Genomic DNA, 26,088 nt, shown 5'->3' with positions numbered 1-26,088 from the left:
TGTTTATGAATGCAGGAAGAACGACTGTAACACAATCTTCTACAAAGAGTGTTGCATTATCAGCTGTTTTATAGCCTTAATGCTGGCTGTCAGGCTCTAGCCTCAGCTGTAGCTGCTCATACACAAGTCTGTGCTGCAGCAGTTACAAAGATTACTAGAGGAGCTAGTTCATCCGGCTCCTGCATCAGCTGCTCCCGAGGCTGATCGAGACAGGCGGTAGCTGTGATTATAACTATATCCATGGGTCGACGTGCTGCAGCTGATGATATGGCTGTAGCATTGGTTTTGTTTTGGTTGTTATGATTATGGCTATGATACATTAGCTTAGATGTGCCAAATGGCTAACTGCATGCACGTAGTACAGTGGGGCAAAAAAGTATTTAGTCAGCCACCGATTGTGCAAGTTCCCCCACCTAAAATGATGACAGAGGTCAGTAATTTGCACCAGAGGTACACTTCAACTGTGAGAGACAGAATGTGAAAAAAAAAAATCCATGAATTCACATGGTAGGATTTGTAAAGAATTTATTCGTAAATCAGGGTGGAAAATAAGTATTTGGTCAATAACAAAAATACAACTCAATACTTTGTAACATAACCTTTGTTGGCAATAACAGAGGTCAAACGTTTACTATAGGTCTTTACCAGGTTTGCACACACAGTAGCTGGTATTTTGGCCCATTCCTCCATGGAGATCTTCTCGAGAGCAGTGATGTTTTGGGGCTGTCGCCGAGCAACACGGACTTTCAACTCCCGCCACAGATTTTCTATGGGGTTGAGGTCTGGAGACTGGCTAGGCCACTCCAGGACTTTCAAATGCTTCTTACGGAGCCACTCCTTTGTTGCCCGGGCGGTGTGTTTTGGATCATTGTCATGTTGGAAGACCCAGCCTCGTTTCATCTTCAAAGTTCTCACTGATGGAAGGAGGTTTTGGCTCAAAATCTCACGATACATGGCCCCATTCATTCTGTCCTTAACACGGATCAGTCGTCCTGTCCCCTTGGCAGAAAAACAGCCCCATAGCATGATGTTTCCACCCCCATGCTTCACAGTAGGTATGGTGTTCTTGGGATGCAACTCAGTATTCTTCTTCCTCCAAACACGACGAGTTGAGTTTATACCAAAAAGTTCTACTTTGGTTTCATCTGACCACATGACATTCTCCCAATCCTCTGCTGTATCATCCATGTGCTCTCTGGCAAACTTCAGACGGGCCTGGACATGCACTGGCTTCAGCAGCGGAACACGTCTGGCACTGCGGGATTTGATTCCCTGCCGTTGTAGTGTGTTACTGATGGTGACCTTTGTTACTTTGGTCCCAGCTCTCTGCAGGTCATTCACCAGGTCCCCCCGTGTGGTTCTGGGATCTTTGCTCACCGTTCTCATGATCATTTTGACCCCACGGGATGAGATCTTGCGTGGAGCCCCAGATCGAGGGAGATTATCAGTGGTCTTGTATGTCTTCCATTTTCTGATGATTGCTCCCACAGTTGATTTTTTCACACCAAGCTGCTTGCCTATTGTAGATTCACTCTTCCCAGTCTGGTGCAGGTCTACAATACTTTTCCTGGTGTCCTTCGGAAGCTCTTTGGTCTTGGCCATGGCGGAGTTTGGAGTCTGACTGTTTGAGGCTGTGGACAGGTGTCTTTTATACAGATGATGAGTTCAAACAGGTGCCATTCATACAGGTAACGAGTGGGGGACAGAAAAGCTTCTTACAGAAGACGTTACAGGTCTGTGAGAGCCAGAGATTTTCCTTGTTTGAGGTGACCAAATACTTATTTTCCACCCTAATTTACGAATAAATTCTTTACAAATCCTACCATGTGAATTCATGGATTTTTTTTTCACATTCTGTCTCTCACAGTTGAAGTGTACCTCTGGTGCAAATTACTGACCTCTGTCATCATTTTAAGTGGGGGAACTTGCACAATCGGTGGCTGACTAAATACTTTTTTGCCCCACTGTATGTGTATGTGTGCAGTAGATTAACTTGGCTGTGTGGACTGAATGTTGTATTGAGTTACTTGTAAATTTATTGCTGTACTCTCCTGACTTCTGCAGTGTGCTGGTAACACATCTGATTAAAAGCACCGCAGATTCAAATCCTGGGTGGCTTAGTGTTGCCGCCTTGCTAATGTTCGATACTGCACAGACATACTAATAGCACCCGGGATTCAACCACAAATGCAGCCAATGTCCAAGCAATCACCATATTACAACCTCAGCCATTAGAGCCAGGCAGAACAGCAGCAGTGCAGCGTGTGCTTCCACATTATCCATCCTGACTGTAGTATCTGATTTAACCGAACAAGTCCAACACACCAATTATTCATATGAATGAGGGAGAATAAAGCTTAATGTGAGGTAATGCAAAATGCATGTACAGAAAAGAGAAATTGTGTACTGGGAAAGAAAAGTTAATTTAAGGGGATGTAAAGTAGTACGAAGGAAAATATGCAGGATTTTCTAAAGGGTAGAGTCCCGTGTTTTGCTTCCAGGGAGAGATTTTTCATGACAGCCAAATACAGGTTAATAGCATTTGCCAAAGGTCTTTATTCCAAAAATGAACCAGGGAGTCACTCTGATCTATAAGCGCAAAAAGTACAAATAAAAAAGTCACATTTTTCCAGAAGTTTCTGTTCTATTTTGATGCTTTTTTGCTGTGAACCCGGGGCCCCGTTGGAATTCATTGTACCCACTATGAATACAAGATGACCGTAGCCACCTCCTCCAGCGAAGGAGAAAGCTAGAACCTTTTAAAGGCACCTTTCAAATCCACAGGGAACCACTGTTTGTCTCAAAATAGGGAGTATTACTTCAACATATTTTTCTTCCCAATAACGCTTTCATCTCAAAAGACTGCTGAAAACCATGAGTGGATGTATTGATGCTTAAACTTGTGAAATTTTTTCTCCATTCTGGCTCACTGTGATCTCCTTGGGCCTCTAAAGTATAAATTTCTTGTCTTTTTAACTTAGGTCATTGCTTTTCACATCACAGGTTCCCCGGGGACACCTTAATACAAGCATGAGCTCAGTCTCCACGTGTATTTAATGTTGGCTTTTAATGGAAAGAAGTGGTGATTATTAAATTATATTATACCAAAACAAGCACGTGTTTGCCAAGTTTCAAGTCATTATAAATGCTGAAACAGAAAAAACATGGCACTTAATGCTTTGCGCATAATTTGTATTCCCATCAAAAGAGATACACATCTGCTCACTTTACCTAGAGCACAGGCTCTGAATCATCAAGTATTCATGCTAAACGTTCTCATCTGTTTTTGTCGGCAGAGTCCTCAGTTGCTGCAGACAGCAGATAAATCCTATTTATTTAGGCTCTGTTTTATAATATTATATTGTTTCCCAACACTTCTTTTGCTGAATGCTAATAAAGAGTACAAAAAGATGAAAAATAGACTAGACTAGTAACATTAAAGTGACAGGAAGAGGAATCGATATGATATAGCACGTGTTATGGCATTTTAAATGACTGTAGTCCTTTCAGTGTTTCAAAATATGGTTTCATTTTATTCTTAAGACACTGAACACACTTTCTTTTAGACCATTTGCATTTATAAATGGTCTAAATGGTCCATTTGCATGTAAAATGGTAAGATCACTGCCTGATTTTAAAATATTTGCTACAAAATCCTAATTGCCAAAGCATCTATTGAAGGGCAATAAATAAAAGTGGAATATATATTGTTTATAAAAAGTAAAGAAGCACATAGATTCACAATCTCTTTCTAAGACATGATGTTTTTGAATAGCATTTCTGGTGTATTGATGTGCAGGCATGAATGCACCAAATGATGTCCCTGAAAATTCTGTATTTTTATGTAAGTAACCTTTCATATTATTGAAATATAAGGTTAATATAAGTTTTCATATCAACAAAATGTGACTTTTAACCCATTTAGCACAGAAGATGCACCATCACATATTGCACCAGTCTTCTGCTTTTATAGTGTCTGCATAACTACTGTACTATAACAACCTGCTGCACACTGCTCTGTGTCTGCTCATGATATCTGGATCCGATTTTTATTCACACTCGCATTTTATTTGGTCTTATTATGACAGGCTGTAAACCTATTGCTGAGTGTGTTTAAGAAAAAAACCCCCATAAACTTGGATAAAAATTCTTTTTTAATTAGACCGGCCTCTGCTTGAGACGCTGCAGTATCAAATGAAAGATAATTAAAATATAAGACCTGTTTGTGTTTCACAGTTGTTGACAGGGAAAGTGTAATCAGTGCTTTTGTTTTCTCGCACTTTCTCCACACTTGTCTTTATCACGTCTCGACTTGAATATGAAGAGTGCTGCTGCACTACTTTCTTCAGGGAATATTAATTATGGATACTGGCTTATATACTACTGTACATGATTGTGTGCCTGCGGTCTGCTATCGTTCTCAACTGCTGCAGTGTAGAACTTATTTATATGAATATGAGGAAACACCGAGGGCAGAGAGAAGAATACACGAGTCGGGTACTAAAAGGACATCTCTGGATATCTGCAGCCAGCATCACAACAAGATAACAAGATGAATAGCAGCACGATGGAGCATATGTGCATAAATTACAACTAATAGAGAAGATCAATTAAATAATGATTAAAGATAAAGTGCATAAATATTTCAGGCTGGTAACATGACATCATTAATTTCAGTTGTCATGCAAGTTTAATAAACATTCAGATGTAATTAAATGGACAAGACTGGCAGACTGATGAGCATTCCTGTTTTCACAGGGAGTCACGTTTGTTTTTAAAGTGAAAGGATCATAAACGTCGTATATTCTTCCTGATTTGAGCAAAAACACATTTATTCTGCTTGTCTGCTTTCAAGAACCAGCTCTGAGACAATTAGATGATTTGCTTCCTTTTGATCAACTACACACTTAGCGGGTGCATGACATTTGCTACTTCTATACTGCGGTTTCAGAGTTTCCTGCTTTTATTTCTCATGAATTAAACGGGGCTGGGTTTTGGACAAAAAATAGAAATTTATTACTCTGGGAAATTGTTATGGCCCTTTTTTCACCCCCTTTTTCAAATACCAGTAAATGAAAAAAAAAAAATAGATACATGAATTGGTTATGAAAATTAGCTGCAATTATATCTAAATATCAGTTGTGAACCCTCTGCAGCTTTTTTAAAAAGACCAGCATCATCAACACCTCTGCACGTGTGAGTTGCAGACAGTTGTCTCCTCTGTGGTCTCATCTGCTAATGGTAATTACACCAAGTGTTTGTAATTACCCTGACAGTGATCTATTGATGTTTAAAATGCTCTTTTACCATGCTACTCACCAGGGAAAGTTTTTTGAGGTGCACATGTTTTCTATCAGCCACGGTCTGGTACACACTCACACAGCCACTTCACATTCATTCACACCTGGCCACTGCAACCAGCGCTGCACAGCTGGCCGCGGGGACAGCGAGGCAGTTAAGATGCACCTCTGTGGTAACTGCTGAAAGGGAAGGTGACCTTGATGTGTCTCCTCACGTTATTCTTCCAGTGCATTACCTGCAAAGCGTGCGACAACGCCATAACAGAATCAGCAGACACCTGTTTACAAGTCCCAGCACCAGCGGAGATGAATGAAATCAATACCCCGGCTCCTGTGCAATTTCTCCGTCGCATCGCCAGCCACAAGTTTATATTATCGTGGATCTTTACAGTGCAGAACTGATTATGAGGCACAGTGCAGATCTGCTTACTTGAAAGATTGGTAATTATGGGCGGCAGAGTGCGGTATTGGTGGAGTGCAGATACTGTAAGCCGTTAACCATCCTTTGAAACTGTTACAGTAAGCATAGAGGAAGCACCATGCCTCAGAATCAATGCTCATCATAAAAGCTGGTAATGGCGGGGAGGTGCTTAGTAGAAACATCTTCAGATCAACTTAATCGAGGCTTGAATCAAATCCACAGCATAAAGGAAAAGAACGGCAAGAGTAATACATTTTACTTGGCTTCTATAGTGCTCTTTACAGCACTCAAGCACTTTACATACTCTGTAAGATCTTATATAACGGAAAAACCGGCTTACTCTCATGTCTCCATTAAAATGTTGCAGGGCTGAGCAAAAATTTGAAACCATCAGCAAAACAAAGCATGAATAATTTGGCCTTTTAACAGCATTTCCTTATAAATATATTTATCTGATGTGATCGGTCATGTTTTTCATCCCCTTCAATGTTAAAATTTGAGAGGAACTGCATCATGATTTGAACTTTAACCCACGTTTAAAGCCCCATAGAGTTTTCGGTCTTCCTTCTGAAGTGAAGATGTAATCTTGAGCAACTGGACTGCTTTGTGTACAGTAGACCACTACTGCACAAGCAACCACTTGTTTCTTCACCCCTTTTGAAGTCGTCATTTCTCCAGTGAAAAAGTGGCTTTCCTGTTGCTTGCTGTTCATTTTGGGATGTTGTCTTCCTTATCCGTGGATTCCTGGAACTGTACCTTGCAAGATGAAGCCTGAGGAATTGGAGACATGGCTGTACTATCTCAACTTCCACTTTGTGAGAACTCTGAGATTAGCGTGACATCAGGATTGTTTACATCCCGTCTTTTGCCATCTTTTCAAAAACAAACATTACTGAATGATTTTAAGCTTTGTTGCTTTTCTGCACAGATGATTTTATGCAAAAACCTATGTGTGGAGGTGTAATATATAACAATAATTTCTGTCTAGTCATTGTTTAGTCTTGCTTTATCTTGTCCTGTTATCACTACAATCTGCCACTTGGGAGTGTGGGTGGGAATGAGTCTCTATTCCCTCTAAATTATGTTTTTAATGAAGCAAATCCTCAGTGACTCCTCTAGTCTAGGCACTGACAGAGACTTTTAGAGATAGAAATGTCAGCTTGGTAATGTTATCGGTCATTGATAATGAACTAAATAAACACCCCGTCCCCTCCCCGGTGACGTTAAAGTCTGTCTGCTCGCGAAAACTTTTATGAAGAAACAAAGAGCTACAAATCATTAAGGCTTGTATGGCGGCTCTTGGAACTCGATGATGATGTTGATGAGAGGGAGAGTCTGTTTATGGTTGTGCCAAAGTAACGCACTAGCTGGGAGACAGAGAAGCACAAAAAGCAGACTAATGAGACAACAAATGGCAGCTGAACTCCACGAGCACTCTTGTTATACTGTATATTCCTCTTAGGTCATGTCAGGAGGCAGCCGAGTGCTCAGAGATGAAGGAGCAGAAACTGAGGTGCCACAGTAACACCGCCTAAAGAGTCTCTTTGTATTATAAGTCGGCTGTAACTTTTAAAAGCGAAAAGGAAGACACCGCCTGAACTGAACTCTTGCTTCCCTTTGAGTTCCTCGGTTAAATTTTCTGTAGCAGTGATCATATTTCTTTGCATTGCGAGTGAGGTCCTGTTATTTCGGCACTGTGTCTATGAATTATGTAAATTGTTACGATAGCTCTGCATCAGTGCTGCTGAGACAGATTTTTGTGCGTGTTTGGATACAGCACTTACAATTCTGCACACTTCTTTTGAGAACCGACACCTGTGCCAACATGTTTTGATAATTGGAAACAATTAAGCTGTCTTGCAGAGGTGAGTTTTGAAATGGTCTTCCTGACGTGCGGTATTCATAGACGTTAATAACTCCTGTTCTTGGATTGACTGGGACACACCTGAATGGCAATTTGCTGTGGATAAAAAGCTCTGCGTGCATATGCTGACAGGTGGCATCAATGTAAAAGACTGATGAAATACACATTTCTCCTACTAAACTACTAGCTACATTCAAAAATATGTTATTATGAATATGTCATGCTGCCTCTCATGTTCACTTTACCCACCTTCAGCTTGTTCGTGTCCACTGTTGCTTCTCTCTCCTGCATTATTTTTCTCTTAATCCCTCTCAGGACAGCATTAGTATTACTGCATGAGCTCAGCTGATTTGGTCTTTTTACCTTCAGACCCTGAAATTCTGATTTATTCCGGAACACATATATTAGGGACTTTCTCTGGCAAATGTGCCAGAAAATTCTGTCCATCGTACCCTGACTTCACAGAGAATGAGATTCTGCCCTTAACATCATCCGGTGTTTCAGACGTCTGACATTTCCCTTACAAGACTCATACAGCTAGTGCTGTAGAATGGCTGTATCAGGTGGGGTGCCCCCGGCCTCTCGGCCTGGGGCTCGGTCACTCAGGCGCAGCTGGCTGCCGGCGGAGCTCACGGGCGCGTCACTGCAACTCCCCCTGGCTTCTGCTCCGCGGCTGCTGAGTGAGCCCTCATCTGGGACTCTCCTCAGCTCTTTCCGGGACAGTGGCGCGGCTGCCCCTCTGTTGGTCTTCCTTGGTCTCTTGTGTTCTGGGGGCCTCTGGATGTCTGGAGTTTTGATCTCCTCCACACCTGCTTCAAGCCCTGGAGGACGGGGCTGTGGCCCCCCCACACCCTCTAGCAGATTATTACATGAAGGAACCTTTTAAAAAAACAAAAAACAAGCGCGTCCATGCTCACAGGTGTACACACGGGTGATCACACCCACAAACTACACCCTTTTTGGCTCCTACCTCAAAGCACACTGTGTTCTGTTGATCTTATGTGCTGCACAATAATGTTTAACATTTAGTATTTACTGTCATATTCCCATATATCATTGTGATGTTGTTTATTCTATTACTCTTGTTCTCTTCTGCTTGCTTTCTTTTTTCTTTCTCAGCAGGTGATCCAGGTGATTGATATATGCATTTTTTTTTCTCTGCCCGTTCTGTTGGTTTTTGTCTTTTGCCCTTCTCCCCCGTCCCTCTTCTCAGCTGTTTCTCTTTCCCTCTTTCTTTCTCCCCTTCTTTCCCCCAGTCAAGTCTGTCCCGTATTCAGTAAGTGAAAATAAAATAAACAATAAAAGGTGAATCAAATGGACCATTACGGCAAGGCTGGGATGGTCAGTTTGGTAAAGTAAATCCGTTGGGCATCTTTCTTTGCCTTTAGACAACAATTCTGATGGCAAAAGAGCCAAACGGGACAGGCCAAAAAAAAAAAAAAAAAAAAAAAAAAAAGAATGGCTGTATCAGTCTTTAGGGTAGATAAAACTCAGAATATCTCAGCTCGGAAATTATGTTGCTGCTGCACCAAAAGCTGGAGTATATAGGCATGTTTGTCTTTCTGTTTTTGTGAGGACATTCATTGACACTGATGCATTCACAAGCCAAGTTTAACCATCACAACTAACTGTCAGACCCTTATCATAACTTTAATATAAGCCTGCTTCTAACTTTCTAGCGTTCATAACCCTCAAACAGGCCCTGAGTGGGTGTGAAAAAATTAGAGCCAGCCGAGAAGTTTTACCTTTTACAATATTTGGTGACTCAGATGGTCTAAAACTCCATGAAGATGGCTGTACATACACTATTTTCATTTATCTATTTAACTGATATCATTTCTTTGTTTATGGTTCTCAAGAAAGCTTCGCAGCCAAGGCACAATCACACATCTGTAAACTGTGGCTATAAAAAAAAAGGCTACACACTCCCACAGATGAGCATTGCATGTGTTAATATAATCAAATTAATTGTATTGTGAGATATATACGTAGAAAATGAAAGGCCTAAATTAAGTCATTTTTTCCTCATGTAGTGTTTCTAAGTGTAGGTTAGTTAGAATCTGTATAGGCTCAAAGTCATTAATTTCTTGCAGCAGCTCATTAACCAACGTATTTTTAGGCTCAAAAGCAGAAGCGAGACATCAATAATCAGTTTTAAAAGGTTTAATGAACTATCACAGAAATTCAATAGGGCGAAGGCTTGGAGCAGGTAAGTGATTGCAGGTGAGAGGGTTTTAGGCCAGAAGAAGTTAGTGCTTGGCCAATGTGACGACAGGGAATTATCTGTAGATCAAGCTGTGGCTGCTGGATCGGAGCTGGAGTTTCAATTAGTGATTCGAATGCTCTTTTGTTTCTGTTTTGGTAGCAGGTGGTGGGGTGGGGGCTGGATGCTTGGAGAATACAGAAGTGGTGTAGGGTGGGCAGACATGCCAGGAAAATAAAAACGGTTCTGTTAAAGCCTTTTGTGTTGACCAGCTCAGGTGTGCTCAGTGTCCAGGGAGGAGTTGGAGGAGCTTTTTTTGCAGGATTCAGTTTAATTTACGTTAATTTACACAGCGCTAAAATTACAACAACAGTTGCCTTGAGGTGCTTTATACTGTAAGGCAGGCGTGTCCAACTCCAGTCCTTGAGAGCTACTGTCCTGCAGCTTTTAAATGCATTCCTACTCCAACACAGCTGAATCAGATGATTGGATTACCTCTCCAGCATGCCATCAAGTTTGGCAAAGGCCTGGTAACAAGCCATTCATTTGATTCAGGTGTGTCGGAACAAGAATGCATCTAGAAGCTGCAGGACAGTAGCCCTCAAGGACTGGAGTTGGACACCCCTGCTAAAGGCCCTAAAACCCAAACAGCTCTCTGTGAGCCTTCACAACCGTGGGAAGGAAAAACTCCCTTTTAATAGGAAGAAACCTGGAGCATAAACAGGCTCAGGGTGAGGCAGCCATCTGTTACAGCTGATGAGGGGAAAGAGAAAAGAGAAAGCAGGGGGAAAAGATAACAGTCTTTCTCCCAGCTCATGGTATTACTGGCTTGTGCTGCTACTCTCTGCTAGTCACCACGACGGTGGTAATTAAGCCTGTTGTGTCTTATACTTCTTTTATTTTTCATCCTGTAACCCTTCTTTGTTCTCCAGTTGTCTACCAGAAACCTGTGTGTTTCCTCTGTGTTTGCAATTCTAAGTTTAATGGTCACTTCGCATTTTCTAACGCAGACCCTCCAGCTGGATGCTGCACCAATAAAATAAGAACAGACTTACCTGAAAGCTGCCTGCTCGCTGTTTGCCGAATCTCCCTCTGCTCCCTGGGATCCTTGCCTTTCTGCCAGTTCGTCCTCCAATTGTCCTGCTTAAGATGCCAACAAATAAGAGTATTACATTGTGATGCAGAATTCTCGGCCAGTATCAGCATAATAAAGGGATGGCTCAGGACCATATGATCCAGCCTTAAATATAACATTTATCACAAAGTGCCTTCAAAAAGTCTTGGCTCTAATTTTAAAAGTAGAGAAGATCTCTGCATCTTGAATTCAAACTGGGAGCTGGCTCCAAATGAGAGAGGCCTGATGGCTGAAGGCTCTGCCTCCCATTTTATCTTTATAAACACAAAGAACCACAATGAAACCAGCAGAATGAATGCTGCGGAGGCTTCAGCTTACAATGTGCAAGGGATTTCACACTAAATAAGGGATAACAATCAGGTAGGAAGTGAAAGGATGAGCTGGTCCATGTATACTGCAAATAAGTTAGATGATGGTGAACATGTATGACAGCTGACGCACAGTTATCCAACAAACTCTGCCTGTGGGTGGGGGTGAAAGATGAGCTGGCCCAAAACCAGGCCTGTCCTGACAATGGCAAACTCTCAGAACCTCTGATGTCACTGATTCCAGTCTTGGGCCGAGCACCAGCACTGAGTCTGTGGAAAAGATATAAGAGCATAGTCAGATATTAACTCTGAGTTGGTTCACTCAGTGAAATTTCAATTTAGGCTCATTTTCAGTCAGCTTAGATTCTGCTCTTGGTTGGATGGATTTCTGGTGTGTCTAAATTATTGTCTGGCTGTGCAGCAATTCGTGCAGATTCGAGATCAGATTATGAATGATAAGGTTGCTTTGATTTTATTTGATATAGCTCAATGCAGCTTTGACTCTATTTTGCTTTAAACAGGCAGATTGTGTCTTTTTTTTTTAATTCACCCCAAATTCTGTTAACTTACACTAATCAGCAACACTGCATTCATATTATTTAACCTCCTGAGAAATGGAAAAAAGAATCTTCCCATTGAACTAAAAGAGGCCGCCGAACACATGAGATATCAATGGAAAGCCCAGGATGTCCTCTATTTAGTACATCAGGACTTAGGGCAGCTCAAATAAGTCAAAAGATAAAGACCAAAAACAAATGTCCAATACAGAGGATATAAATGAATAGGCCTGTTTGCGCTTTGTGTAAGCTAGTGTAAAGAGTGACTGTGAGCAAAGATCAGACAGAAACTAATAATAATTAGAATCTGAATTTTTTTTCATGTGGGATTCAGCAGTTCACTCTAGCATTCATAAATTTGTTGCTGTTTGCATTAAGTAGACTTGTTAAAATAATAAAACAGCAGTACACGTAAGAGCTCTTTTAAAATCAGTCAAAACCAGAAACCAACACGTAGCACTCTGAGAGCACAGACCCGCCGAGGCAGCTCACGCTCTGTGTAGGACTTACTTTCAGTGTGAATAGTGCTGTATTTTCTGTATGTTTGTTTGTTCTTTTTAATTGTACTATAAGAAAATTGTAGTGCAATAGAAATAGGTGCAAATTGCAGGCTTTTGTTATTTGCCCTGTTGAAACCCATTTGAATACACTGTCAAGGTTTTCCTGGCCGACTCACTCAGTTTCTCTTTTTCTGTTGTAGAATAGAATTGAATAGCCCTTTATTTTCATTGCACATGTATGCACATAATGGGTGCTCCATGCCAACTGTGGCAGAATAAAACATAAATAGTAAGACAGCAGGAATAAATAAGAAAAAGGAAAAATATATTCATTCAAGATGAATATATACAAAACAGGAGGGAGGCACACATTTGAGAACAGGTTGCAAAGTGCTTCAATGTATAAAAGACTTGGTCTGAAAGAGTCTGTGTGTGAGTGGCCTGAGCGATGAAGGTTACTAAGACCATGGCTCAGATTGGTGAGGTGGGGGGTAGTGTTTGTTAACAGTGCGAATGGCCCAGGGGAAGAAGGTGTTTGTGAGTCTGGAGGTGTGGGACCTGACTGACCTGAGGCACTCACCAGAGGGCAGCGGGTCAAACAGGCAGCCAGGGTGCAAGGGATCACCTGTGACCGCCCTGGTTTTCCTGAGACAGGAGGATTTGGTGATGGCTTCCAGGGGTGGCAGAGGGCAGCCAGTGATTTATTTTTTTATAAAGGTGGTGTTAATTACCCTCTGTGCAACCTTTCAGTTCTCGGTTGTGGTCCCTGCGTAGCAAACACCCAGGCAGTAGGAGAGCACACTCTCCACTGAGGACCGATAGAAAGCCAGCAGCAGCTTCTGGTCCAGGTTCTTCCTCCTCAGGACTTCTTTATGGTGTTGTGGATCCAGGTGAGATCCATGGAAATGTAGGTGCCCAGAAACCTGAAGGTGGATTCCACCTGTTCTCCATTTAAAATGAAAGGGGAGTGGACCACTCTGTGCCTCCTCAAGTCCATGACGAGTTCTTTAGTTAAATCAACAATTTAGCAGAAGCTGAGAGTAGTCAAATCATGAAAATCATCTGATACGGTTAAAACAAACACCAACAGGACAAATTCTCTACTTCTGTTACCCCCGTCATACCTGACAATGACGTTGGTTGGATGGATTGGTGTACAGTCAACAATGTGTGTTGTATATATGTGCATGTGAGGTAACCATGCCTTGTGCTCCAGGGATGGGTCTTTCTGCTGCTTCCCCACCTTTCAGCTCCATGCACCTGGGATGATTAACTCACCTGTGAGTAATTTTGTGATCAGCTGTCTGATTGTTAGACTGGAAACAGTTGGTGGAATTGTTGCTTCTGAAATCTGCATGTTTGACTCTGTGACCTCAACTTACTTTCAGTTTGTCTCTGCGCAGGAAACCTGGAGCTCGTGAGAAAGTATTCCTGTGGAGAGACGAAAATATGGATCTGTCTGAGTTAATAACAACATATTTCATGTACCTATATGTTGTTAATTAAAAAAAAGACTTGTAAGAATCCTAGTTTCTAAGTTACAAGAGTAATAGTAAAATAGTATTTCTATTCTTGTATGAAACACAGCTCTAGATACCACAATTATGACCTTCATATCAATCTACTGACCAAATGTGACACATTTGAAATCTTTACACAATACGTTATGTGTTAACCATACACAACACACTTGTAAAAATCATAGTTTGGAGGTAGAAGCATTTTTTTCCGTTTTAAACCAATAAATTATTTACCTGACCTTGGAGACTTTGGTAGATGTAAACCAAGTTTCAATGGACCGTCAACATGACCCCACTCTACACCCCTACACAGTTTTATTGGAATTCATTTAAAACACGCAAACACTACCAAAGACCTACCACAACCTTCTTGGAAGAAGTAAAAAAAAAAACATTAAATGAAATTCAAAGCATTGCACTGAAATAACCGAATAACTTTCACTGGACATCTGAAGTGGTGTGTCAAGTTCAGAGCTGTTAAACTCTTGTTTACAGAGTTTGAAAATAACTTTTTAAAAGATTCTTGTTTGTTTAAAACTCTGCTCTGTTTACTTTAGCCTGCCTTCTTAGATGCTTCTCCTGTGGAGCAGTTGATTGTCTGATGATCTGCTTTTTATCATTTTTTTGTTTCTGTGTTTTGAAGCCTCGGGTGGAAATGCTCAGTTGGCTCCTTGCTCTTGCCTTGGATGGAGTTCCCCCATTTGAGCAGTCCTTCCCACTCCCACCTTTTATCTGGAAATAATATGTGTGGACTGTGTCAGGCTGGAGGTTCCAACTGTTCTTTCCCATATTGTTGTTGCAGCTATGTTAACAGTTCTGAACCTCCTCACACACCTTACCTGGAAACCTGTTCACTTGTTGCCTCCAGAAACTCCCAGAACTACTCACCAGCCCCATGTAGTCTGTCAAAGAAAGTACTTAGCCGCTCACCTGCCTGCCCGCTCTTCAAGCGCTTTCTTCCGCCACCTGTCTGATACTCGCCAGCTACCTTCACACTCCCTCTGAGCCTCCCCTCACTTCCAATGCAACCAAGACCTCTGGTTCACTCTCATTATTCTCATCATCCTCTTGGGTTCCAGGTAATCGCTTGTCTTCTGTCTAACAGAGCTTCCGTGTACCAGTCCAAAGTGTCTCTGAATTTGTCCACCAACTGTCTGAACCCATTAACAATTCATTCTTTCACCGCAAACAGTACAAACCTTTCTGCCGTTGTCCGAGTCTGCTCTTTGGGCCCGCTTTTTGCCATAATACAACATTGTTGCTGTGTGGACTGCCTCTATAGTGATGAGCATGTAAAGTCATTATGTTGCGTGAACCTGGTCTTTATTTCCTCTTTGTGCGCAGCAATGCACAACATTCAGAAAGCACTATGGCGGGGGAAACAAGCGTGTCAGTACACCCTACTGGTCCCCTTGTGTTTTCAGTTAACTACCAGTGCAGCACATGCGGTTATGCGAGTGAACAAATACTAGTCTGCTGTTGAACTGATGCTTCAAAGCCCCGGCCAATTTTTAGTTGTGTTATGTTATGTTCAAGGAGTGTCCTGGCAAATTGCAAACCCCGTTAACTCTATCACACATTCTGTGTAAAGATAATTATGGAAAGAGGATTAGAGGGTTTGTTACTCAGAAGACCATTTACAGAGTTGCAGGTGTTCATTGCAAAATGTAGCTCTGAGGAACATTTGTGTTTGCATGCAAATAATTGTAACGACTTCTGTATTTTTTACCTTTTCCCATGAGCACCTTTATGGCTCCAAATATAGCAAAGTGGTGTGTGACCATGTGACGGTACTCAGAATATATTAAATTTGCTTTCTGAGCATTTGGCTTAAACCACTGAACATATTTCTAAGTGTGCTTACTTTCTTTCCATCTCTTTTATATCCCTCTTTTAACCTTTCTTTATTTACTCCCTTGATCCCTTCTCCAATTCCACCTAAACTCCAAGGCTCCCCTCATTGCTCCTTTCTCTGTCAAAGTTAATTGTTTTCTGTGTGTTTTTTTTCTTTTTTCTTTGGTTTTCCCTTCATGTTGTTTGATTGAATTGAGAGGACTTCTCATCGTCACTGCTGCAGGGCTAAACAGAGAAAGGGGTGCCAGGGATAAAGATGGCAAGCCAGAGGGTGACTCAGTCTTCCTTATTCCAAGACACTCACTCACTCCCTCTCTCTCTGTCTCTCTCTCTCACACACACACACACACACACACACACACACACACACACACACACACACACACACACACACAAGATAACACTGATACAAGTAGTTTAACACATCCAGACATGCGTTTGCAGGCCGACACAAAATGTAAAGTGCATTGAGGAAAGAAAAAGTTTCATCCTCATATGACCCATGAGCCTCACTAGAATGTCCTTACGCAATGTAATACACAATATATAAAACAACGCCACACATGTGCTCATGTGCTCACCTCCACGCTCAGAAACCCCCACTTTAATCTGTTCTCCAAATGTTGTTTTCTTCCCTGCGGTGCTGAGCCAGTTTTTCTATTTATGGGGGGGTGTTGAGCTGATGTGAGATGATCGGAAAGTGCCTCGCTCCCATTGTGATTCTCCTTGAGGTGTGTGTGTATGCAAATGCATGTGCGTCCATGTAGATGTTGACATGCATGAGTTCGCTTCTGGGATTGTCTGTGTGTGTACTTGCATTCGCGCCTGTTTCCAGATCTGCCAAGGTGTTGTATGTCCCTGTGTGTTTGTGTGTGTGTATTTGCATTGTGTATGATGGGGATATAAACAGGACTCGGCTCATAGAGAGCAGATGTGCCTCCAATAATGGCTAAATGGAGATGCAGGGAAGCACCAACAGCCAGACTAATCAATGCCTTGAAGTGCACAACTTTCCCTATAAAGGGGTGTGTGCATGTGGATGTGTGCACGTGGCTCTATGTGTGTGTGAGATACAGTTGCTATTAGTTTGTAGCTGAATGTCCACGTCTTCTATTAATACAAGCACACGCACGCAGAAATTTGAAGGAGGTAGCATTAAAGCACACAATGCTGCTCCATGTATTGTATGAATAGCATGCACTAAAGCTAGCAGGCACTCTGGAAATGAAATTTAACCAGCTGAGATGGTGAATTTGTGGAGATACTTTAATCCAGTCTGAGGTCCTGAGTAGTTTTTTATTTTCAGCACTATATTTGAGAGCTTTGGGAGAACTAACTTGAAGCTATTTGGTTTGGATTATAAATGCATTAGGAAATCCAGGTAATCCAGACACGAAGACATGCACAAACAAACAAAATCTACAGAAGTCACGCAGTACCTGTGCTGTGTTTTTAAATTTAAGGTATCAGTGCTCGCCTTCTGACAAGACCATGGAGCCGTACTGGTTTCTTGAAAATCGACAACAGTCTTGTGATGTGAACCAAACTCACAAGGAAAACACTAATTACCGGTAAACAACGTCCTAAGCATCAACGCTAATGAAGCCATCTACGAGCTGTGTGCCAAGAGCGTGCTGCAGGTAGTCAAGGGAAGAAAGACATGAAAAGGTAAAGATGGCGAGGAAAAAAGGACTTAATGGAAGAGAAGCAAAGGGATACTGGGAAGAAGGGAAAGTAAAATGAATGAACAGCAGAAGAAACTGAAACAGGAAGGAAGAGATAGTAGCTGTAGGGGAAATGAGGGAGCTCGAGATTCAGCGCAAAAATAAAAGAATCAAATGAGCAATAGCAAAGGAAAGAGAAGAAAAAAGTGATGGAGAAGAGAAGAGAGAAGTATTTCGGGAGGTGTGAGAACAGAACATATCATCCCGGGGGCTCTGTGACTTTCCAGGCCTTTAATGTCTTTAATTAAAGCCAACAGTATTATCGCCGTGCTCCCTTGGAGTGCCATTAGCAAAGCAACAGCTACAGAGCCAACTAATAGAGGAGGAGAAGGGATTGGGTTAAAATGCCTAATGATGGGAAGAAGCAGCAAGAGGGGGGTGGATGGAGGAGGTGTGGGGAGTCATCGAGGCCGCAGGAACGCTGGAGGTCAGGATAGACAGGGTGAGAGTAGTTATTAAGGGTGAAGGGGAGCTGGAAGCCACGATGGACAGAGGGACACACAGGGTGAAGATGATGGAGGAGGATGAATGGAGGAATGGAAGAGGAGGAGGAGGAAGAGGAGAAGGCTTGGTGAGGAGGAGGGGGTGGATTTGTGAAACTTCAAAAGGCCAAAGCTGGAGAGGAGACAGGCTGCCATGGAGAAAGAATTATGGAGCTAAACGTGTGGGCTGACTGATACATGATCACATTATCCCGGCAGCTTGTTTAATCAATCTGACTTCCCGGTCTCTCACATGACCCTGCATCAGAGTGGGGAGGCATGGCAACCACTGCAGGGGCAGAAGGCTGCAGAAGGGGTTTGTCTTGTGACATTTTAATGGGAAGAAATGTGATGGCTTTGGGTAAATTTCACCAAAATGAAATGCGTTTCAGTGCCACTGTATATAAAGATTAATGTAGCGAGCTTTGACATCACCCATTGGTCTGTATTCAGGAAATGTTTTGTCTCGCATGGCCTGGAAACCTGGATCATAACCCATTATCGTTTACTGTCAGTTCAAAGCGAGGATCCAAATGCAAGACAACACAGAGGCAAGGAGGGAGGTTGCAAAAAAACAGGTTCTTTAATGAACTTGCTAGTGGGTGTAAACAACAAAGGGCGCTGCTGAGGAAGAGCGGGCTGAGTCCAAAATATAGTCCAAAGACTAAGTGCAGCCAGAAAGCAGGAACACAACAGAGGAAACTAAAGCTCAAGGAAAAACTCAGGGGAAGAGGAGGAAGCAACTGGAGAGTAAACAAAGACAAGACGAGACACATGTGAGAAGAGTTAAAAAAATAGCAGAGATGGAGAGACAAAGAAAGCAAAACAACAAGGAAACAAGGAAGATCAGTTGTCAAAACAAAGGAGGAAGTCACTACATCTGGGACATGAGAATCACTCAGACACAGACTCGTAGACAGAGAGACGAGCAGACAGGGAAACATAGGGGCAGAGCTCTTACTTACACATGATCTAACAGGTTAACGACTTTACCTTCATTGTCTGCAATAACATTAAAATCAGGTGAGAAACCAATATCACTGACCTTTTGTCCCTCTTTGGGGGGACACTCCCACTGGGTATAAATCTGGGACTCGCCGCCATTTGACCTTAGAACTGAAGAAGCTTCTCGGATGAGAGGTGAAACGTCTTCAAGCAACTTAAAGTAGTCCAGACGCTTTTCTTTGCAAGCTCCTTTGACTACGATGACCTGGATGACTGAGAACCTTCACAGACACAATATCACTGACATGTTTTTGATTCTTCTCAATGAAGCATATCATACGAAATGACCAGCAGTAAAACTTATCAGAGGTCTGCAGAGCAGCGAGCTAATCTTACAGAGCAGCTGAGGGGGGATAACATTAATGTTTTTATCCTGCCGTGCCATCCTAAGGCCCATTTCTCATTTATCACTTTGTACATCCTCGATTCTTATCCTCGCCTCTTTGCCTTGCCTCTTAGTTCCTACCGTTAGAGATGCACAACAAGTTATCATTTTATTCAAGGAGGACAATCTCGAAATTCCAGAGAGCTGCCACTATAAAGTGGTGTCAGTTAAATATGACATTTGGCACAGCTGGATCATAAAGAGTTATTACTGCTGTATTTTATGATCTCAGAGGTAACAAGGTTCTCTTTTTTAATCACACACACACAAAAGGGTGAAGAGTAGAAGGGAATATTCCCCTTTAACTGAAGCTAAAAAACTCCTCAATCCTTCTCTCTCTTCTCTCCTCCTGCTTTTGTCCTCCAGATTAATTTTAGACACTGGTAAATCCTTCAGTGTGACGTACTGAGATTGATTTCAGCGTCACAGAAAGAGAAAGAGATGAGGAAGCTTAGATTAGAGACACGAGGCAAGCCTTTCATCCTGGGTAGATGCTGACTGAGGGATAGATTTGGGGGGTGTAGTTCAGACTGACTGGATTGTTCCCTTTCTGGCCTGCATCCTGCAAACCTCTGGGAAAACTGTTCTTTGATCCTGGTAAAACTTTATTCAACTTTTTACTGTTGAAACACTGTTTTGTTCTATGTGTGGCGCACGTTTCTTTTAACCTGAAGTTTGAATAACTTGGACAACTGTTTTTTTAAATAATAATAAATGATTTAATTGCAGGACAAAGGTGGTGCATCATGCATGAAATCTTAATTTGTATTAGGAACAAGCCCATTTGAGATTTTCTAATGCTTTTAATTTTTTTGTGTTAATCTGACAGCTGTGATAAACATGCACTATGGCTAGTTTTACACACACACACACACACACACACACACACACACACACACACACACACACACACACACACATATATGTATGTAAGCAATTCCATCACTAGTCATGTTTCCTGTATTTTCTATTGTTGTTTCCCACTGCTCTGGTTTTTAAATTTGAGCACTGTGAGATGAGCAGAATATTAAACAAATATTTTTTATGGTTGACTGATGAGCAGGCTTAAAACACATGAAAGCCAAATGAAATCTTTTCCCACACGCCTTCAAAACCAGAATATCGGGGAGGTTTTAAGCTCCCTTGTGAACTCTCTCGCAAGGAAGATGTTTCTTTCCTGCCACAACACAGAGTAGGTAACAACTCAGCCTTCACATCGTAGCTTTAATTGTGTCGCTGTATTTAAACAGCTGCTGAATCAACATCTGTTTGCCATCAGATTGTATGCTTGGGGAGATGCAACTGCAGTGGAGTCACAAAGTGCAACTTGGAAAACAGTCTAGAAAGTAAAATGAAGGAAAAGTAAGTGACCGAGCGAGTGTGTGGGTGGGTGGGTTATAGGTTTTTTTTTAAAATGACTTCCAGTAGGTGCCAGTAATCCACTGTCAGCTGCTGAAAGTGTTCCAGGTCACATATGAGATACCAAGTCGCAAAGTAAATAATGCATTGGGCATAACACTGCCACACCCTTTAAAAGGTTGGCCTGAGGCATTACTGAAAAACATAATATTAAAAAAGCTTTAGTATTCCCGAGTCTAGCCTGAGACTCACTTAAACCAGTAGGGCCTTAAGGTTTTCAAACTCAAGATGCCAGATCTTTGAAGGATTTTTCTGTTAGTGCTAGCGTTAGCGCTGTGATGGTGACAACCTTTTTTCTTAGTTTGCAAAAACGTCTATAGTCACCTCTCAGAGTGAGGAGCCACTGCAGTTTAAGCTGAGAAGAAAGAGCAGGGAGCGGTTTAAATTCATGGTAGGTCGTGCCTTACCTCCAAAGGACAACCCGGAGCTTAGAGAGTGACTGAAGCTGCAGCCTAAAGAAGAGACAACAGGGTTGAAACTGGGGGCCCTCTGTGCTCATGCCAAAACACATTGTGCAAATATGTGTGACTTTAATCAAAACCAAAGGCTGGGCTGTGAGACGGCAGATGTTGGTCTGGTAATATTGGTTGTGTTGGTTTGGCATAGAGCTGTTTAACTGGGTGTTCTTTAAAGCAAAACAGGAAAAGGGGATGGGATTTGCAGAAGTGCAGAAATAAGAGGTTACAGAAACAATTACGAGAGGGCAGAAATGGATGATTCATAACCTTTTTCATTGGTGATTGCATATTGAGTCCAGAAAACAAGACTTTAACTGAGAAATTATGTGTTCACCGCAGTTTAATCATCGGTTCGTCACAGAGGACAGTAACCTTTTCTGGGAATGGAAAAATCATTCTTTGCTTTTCAGCTCAATTGAACTGCTTAGTTGTGTCAGTGAGGTTTTGCTATTTTTACAGCAGCTTGTTATACGTTACCAAATTATTTCAACTCTGATAACACTGTCCGATTTTTATTCTAATTACTTCATCCAGTTCTACACCAGTGAACTACAACACAGAAACCACTGAAAGGTGAAGTGAGCAACAGAGATGTAACAATAGCAACTGTCAAGGATGGGATGTATGAGACAGCGAGTGAACAACAAGTTCTTGAAGTTGGACAGTGAGAGATGGCACTGTGGGAGGAAGAAGGCGGTACAGTGCTGTCCACGGTGTTTTGCTGGGAAACCGTAGACTCTGGCACTTATGTGAATGTTATTTTGGCGCATATCACCAACCTAAACACTGCTGCAGACAGTTTACATCCCGTCATGGCAGCAGTATGTTCTTTTTTCAACAGACTAATGCTCCCTGCCACAATCCAGAGTTAAGACAATTTCAGGGTGTTGGCGCCAAAGCATCAGTACACTAGAAAAACAATGAAGGCACACAATGCAACCAATAAGACCTAAAGAACCTACACAAAACACTTTCAGATGACTCGTGGAGTTGATTCTTTGACAGGTCAGGGTTGTTTGACATCAACTCCAAGTCTGTGTAATGCTTTTTATGCACATAAAGCGGGTTCCAGTGATTCATCTGGGACACTTTTAGAGTTCAGTATCTCACTAAAAGACATATCATCTCCTGCAGAACCCAGAATGAAGTCACATGAAATAAGCAAACCACTTTCCGCACTGCCTGGGAATTGAACCCAGGTCACAAGAATGGGAATCTTGTATGATGCCACTACACCAGCAGTGCTGCATGACTGGCTGTTGTGATGAATCATTAACCATTTAGCATACGTGACATTTTATTTTTCCAGGTCCACAGCAGGTGCATATAATTTCGTGAAAGTGGTAACCACTACTAAAAGGGAGCTCAAACACCACTAAAGTCAACATATATAGTAAAGTCTTGGATGGCATGTGCTTGGACTATCTAAATAAGGGGTGCTATAGGAGACGTCATCAAATCCAGAACCAAAGAAATCTAAAAGAGACTTGTACTTAGACACTGAACAGTGACTTTCTGAGGACGTTGGGCATTTGGCATGCATCAGATATGGTCTATGGATCAGTGGCTCACTCCCATGAATCACTTTTTTATTATACACATACAGAGCAGCTGATCTGTTTGAAGGATAGTGGTGGACTCTTAAACACCACATGAGGAAATCAGGAACTAAAGGCATCACTTACTGCCTGCCTTGGAATTGAGCACAGGTCATTCGAATGGGACTTTTGTGTCTATATTGGACCATAGACCAGGTAACAAGATAGTCTGGTAAAGACAGTATGTTGCAGTATTATGCAGCATAAAGCTCTCTGCAATTTTTTGCTTGGAAACCTTGGCTCCAAACATTCATGTGAATGTTACTTTGACATGTGGCACCCAGCTAAATGCTTCTGCAGCGCACCCCAAGCAAATGCATTTCTAGCCTTCTTTTAGAAAGGGACTACACCTTTTAGAGGAGACCAACATTTCCCAGGTGATTGTAGCCTCCAAATTCTCTGTTCTCAGTCTGGCCAAGTGATTGTAGTATGTGCTGGAAAAAAAAGTCTGACTGATGGAGGCCATTTTGCAACCTAAAGGTCTTAAGACATCTGCTGCCAAGGCCGTGTTGCCTTGTACCACCTTTGTGAGGATGTGAGGCATAAAGTCTAGAGAATAGTGTCTCAGCCACATTAATAACCTTTGACTTTACAGATGCATAGCAGCTGTGTATGCTGAACTCTTAAATGCATTTGAAGAAGCGTAAAATGTAACTTAAAGCACTGCCAGGGAATTAAACCCAGGTCACAGGAATGGGAGTCTTGTATGATATCATTACACTAGCAATGCAGACTGACGCACAAGTATATGCAGTAGTAGTAGACAAAGGTCTAAAGATTTCTGAAGTTTTGGGAATAAAACCCAGGTCACAATAATGGGATTTTTGGATGCATTCACTAACAGTCTTAAGCTTGAAAGAAGGAAATTGGACTTCTTTGAGTTTTTTAAGACGTTTCACCTCTTATCCAAGATACTCCTTTAGTTTTTTGTTTTTTTTAAACTATAAGAACTCCCATAATCCCAGAAGGTTGATTCTGATCATCTGGATGTTGCATTTTCAGGGACAAACGTTTCAACACTCATCCAAGTGTCTCATTCAGTCTCAGCTGCCTGCATGTATCCCAGGTTATAAATAGTATGCTTGCATAATGAGTTAAAATGGCAACACTGACTAATAATGGGTCGTGAGGTCAATTTCATGATCATTAATATGCAAACTGTCATGACCATTGATCAATGGCCATGAGTACCATTCACAGAGTTGCAGAATGGCTACCGTCAAAGAGGTGTAAGATGGTCTCTTTAAAGTTGAAGACTGATCAATGGTGAACTTTCTTTAACTTTAGAGACAGCTAATTTAGCAACCCAAACGTCCTGTTGCTATGTGATGCATTTGGCATGGCCCACTGAGCAGTCTTAGAACTCATAGTTTACTTTATGATGTAAGTCTGAAGTAGAGGACACATAAGATTTATGTGCACTGCCTGGGAATTGAACCCAGGTCACAAGAATGGGAGTCTTGCATGATACCACTACACTAGCAGTGCTGTTGCAAGCTGGCCACATATGTAGTTGCATTTTTCTGTTACCTAAAGGTCTTAAAGCATCTTTTGCTCAGGCCTTGGTAACTAGTGCCACAGCAGAGTCTTGTCTTTTTCCTTTTATAAATCTACTTACAGTTTTTATTTCTGTGACATTATCTCGCTAGATGATCAGTTAGGATAGAATTATTAAAGACACGAGCTGCAGAGAAGGGCTAGAGGTGAGATATAGCACACTGCCTGAGAATCTTATATGATACCACTACACTAACAGTGCACCAATCAGCTAAAGGTCTCAGCATACAATGGTCACTGCACACGGCTGGTAACATCATCATATACCCACATCCACTTATATTTGCTATTACGGCTCAAGTAGCCACTGCAGTATTCTCCTGAACAATTGAAGCAGCCAGTCAGACAAAAACTCTACATCAGCACCGATGCAGGAGGAGGAGAGCGAAAACGTGAAGCAAAGTAACCTGGTCATGTACTGTACTTGGACATCAACACGAGACTTTCTGAGGATGTGACGCACTTGACATGATTTAGTCTTAGAAATCATAGTTTACTTCAGGATGTTAGTCTAAATTAGAGGTGGCATAACAGTCTTTGCACTGCCTGGAAATTAAACACAGGTCACAAGAACGGAAAGCTTGTATGATATCACTACACTAACAGTGCGGTCCTGGGTTAGCCACATATCTTGCCTTTCGGGTTATGTGCTGTAGAAACAAGTCAGCGAGGTGGAGGGCAATTCTGTCAAATGAAGGTCCTAAATGATCTTTTCCCAAGGCCTTGGCAACTAGTGCCAAAGAAGAGTGTTACTGGTCTATTTCCTTTTATAAATCTGCAGTATTCTCCTGAACAGCTGGAGCAGCCAGTCAGACAAAAGCTCTACATCAGCACTAATGCAGGAGGAGGAGAGTGAAAATGTGAATCAAAGAACATCGTCAACTGTATCAGACATGGATGGTACTTAGACAATAACATGAGATTTTCTGAGGATGTGATGCATTTTGCGTGGACACTGCATGCATTCAGTCTTAGAAATCATAGTTTACTTTATACTGTTTGTCTAAAGTAGTAGGACACATGAACTGCATGATACCACTACACCAGCAGTGCTGTTAGAGGCTGGCTGAACATGCAGTTCCATTTTGGGTTGTGGATGACAACAAGTCAGCGAGGTGGAGGGCAATTCTGTCACCTAAAGGTCTTAAAGGATCTTTTGCTAAGGCTTTGGTAACTAATACCACAAAAGAGTCTAAATCTACTTGCACATGCAGCATTTTTTAATGACATTGTATTTACCAGAATATACATGATTTGGGATGGAACCTGCTACTTTGGCCAATTCTTTTCTTCCCATTGTTCCATGTAAACACTCATCATGTTTGAACTATGCCTGGTTTAACTTTTCTACACACATGTGAGTTTATTTATCTAAATATAAAAAGTTTTAGTTTACTACAATGTATCCATAAGAAACCCTCCCTTATGTGTCTTTCAACGCGGACTTTGGTTTTGGTGTAGCTTCAGTTGTTTACCTCAAACCCTAATTTGGCCGTTGAAGTGTTCTCCTAAGTCTTGACAATCAGAAAAAAATACTGGATCACTTCACAAACCATTAACATTTTTCCACAGAAGTCTCTTTGTTTTTCTTCCAAATTTCAGGGCTTTCATCATCATTAAATCATTGTTGACTAAATGTTTATCTCTGGATGTGTGCAAATGTATGTGCATTCATGTGTGCCTGCGTGGAGATCTGAGGTTGGCTGGTAGGGTGGACCTCTGCGCATAATCACATGTGTGTGCAATCAGAGCCACGTCTGGATTTCTTGGAATGTGGATTGTTTGGGGTGAGTTTATC

General features: G+C 41.8%; 1 long non-coding RNA gene across 3 annotated transcripts; it reads right to left on the bottom strand.

The window, feature by feature from the left end:
• Positions 1-6,058: 6,058 nt before the first annotated feature.
• Positions 6,059-21,131, bottom strand: LOC309698701. 3 transcript variants are annotated; one of them, XR_014274154.1, is made up of 7 exons: positions 21,085-21,131; positions 18,914-19,094; positions 13,671-13,719; positions 12,869-13,566; positions 11,365-11,501; positions 10,844-10,931; positions 6,059-6,492 (listed from the first exon to the last, which is right to left on the bottom strand). It is a non-coding gene; the product is annotated as an uncharacterized lncRNA (long non-coding RNA). The 3 variants fall into 3 exon arrangements; XR_014274152.1 differs by having other exon boundaries at positions 12,869-13,719; XR_014274153.1 differs by having other exon boundaries at positions 10,844-10,928; positions 12,869-13,719.
• Between the last annotated feature and the right edge of the window lie 4,957 nt (positions 21,132-26,088).

The sequence above is a fragment of the Aulonocara stuartgranti genome, assembly GCF_965226115.1.
Source record: "Aulonocara stuartgranti genome assembly, chromosome: 22".
Lineage (NCBI taxonomy): Eukaryota > Metazoa > Chordata > Actinopteri > Cichliformes > Cichlidae > Aulonocara > Aulonocara stuartgranti.
The sequence above is the reverse complement of the archived record's forward strand: the minus strand, read 5'-3'. Positions and strand labels throughout refer to the sequence as shown.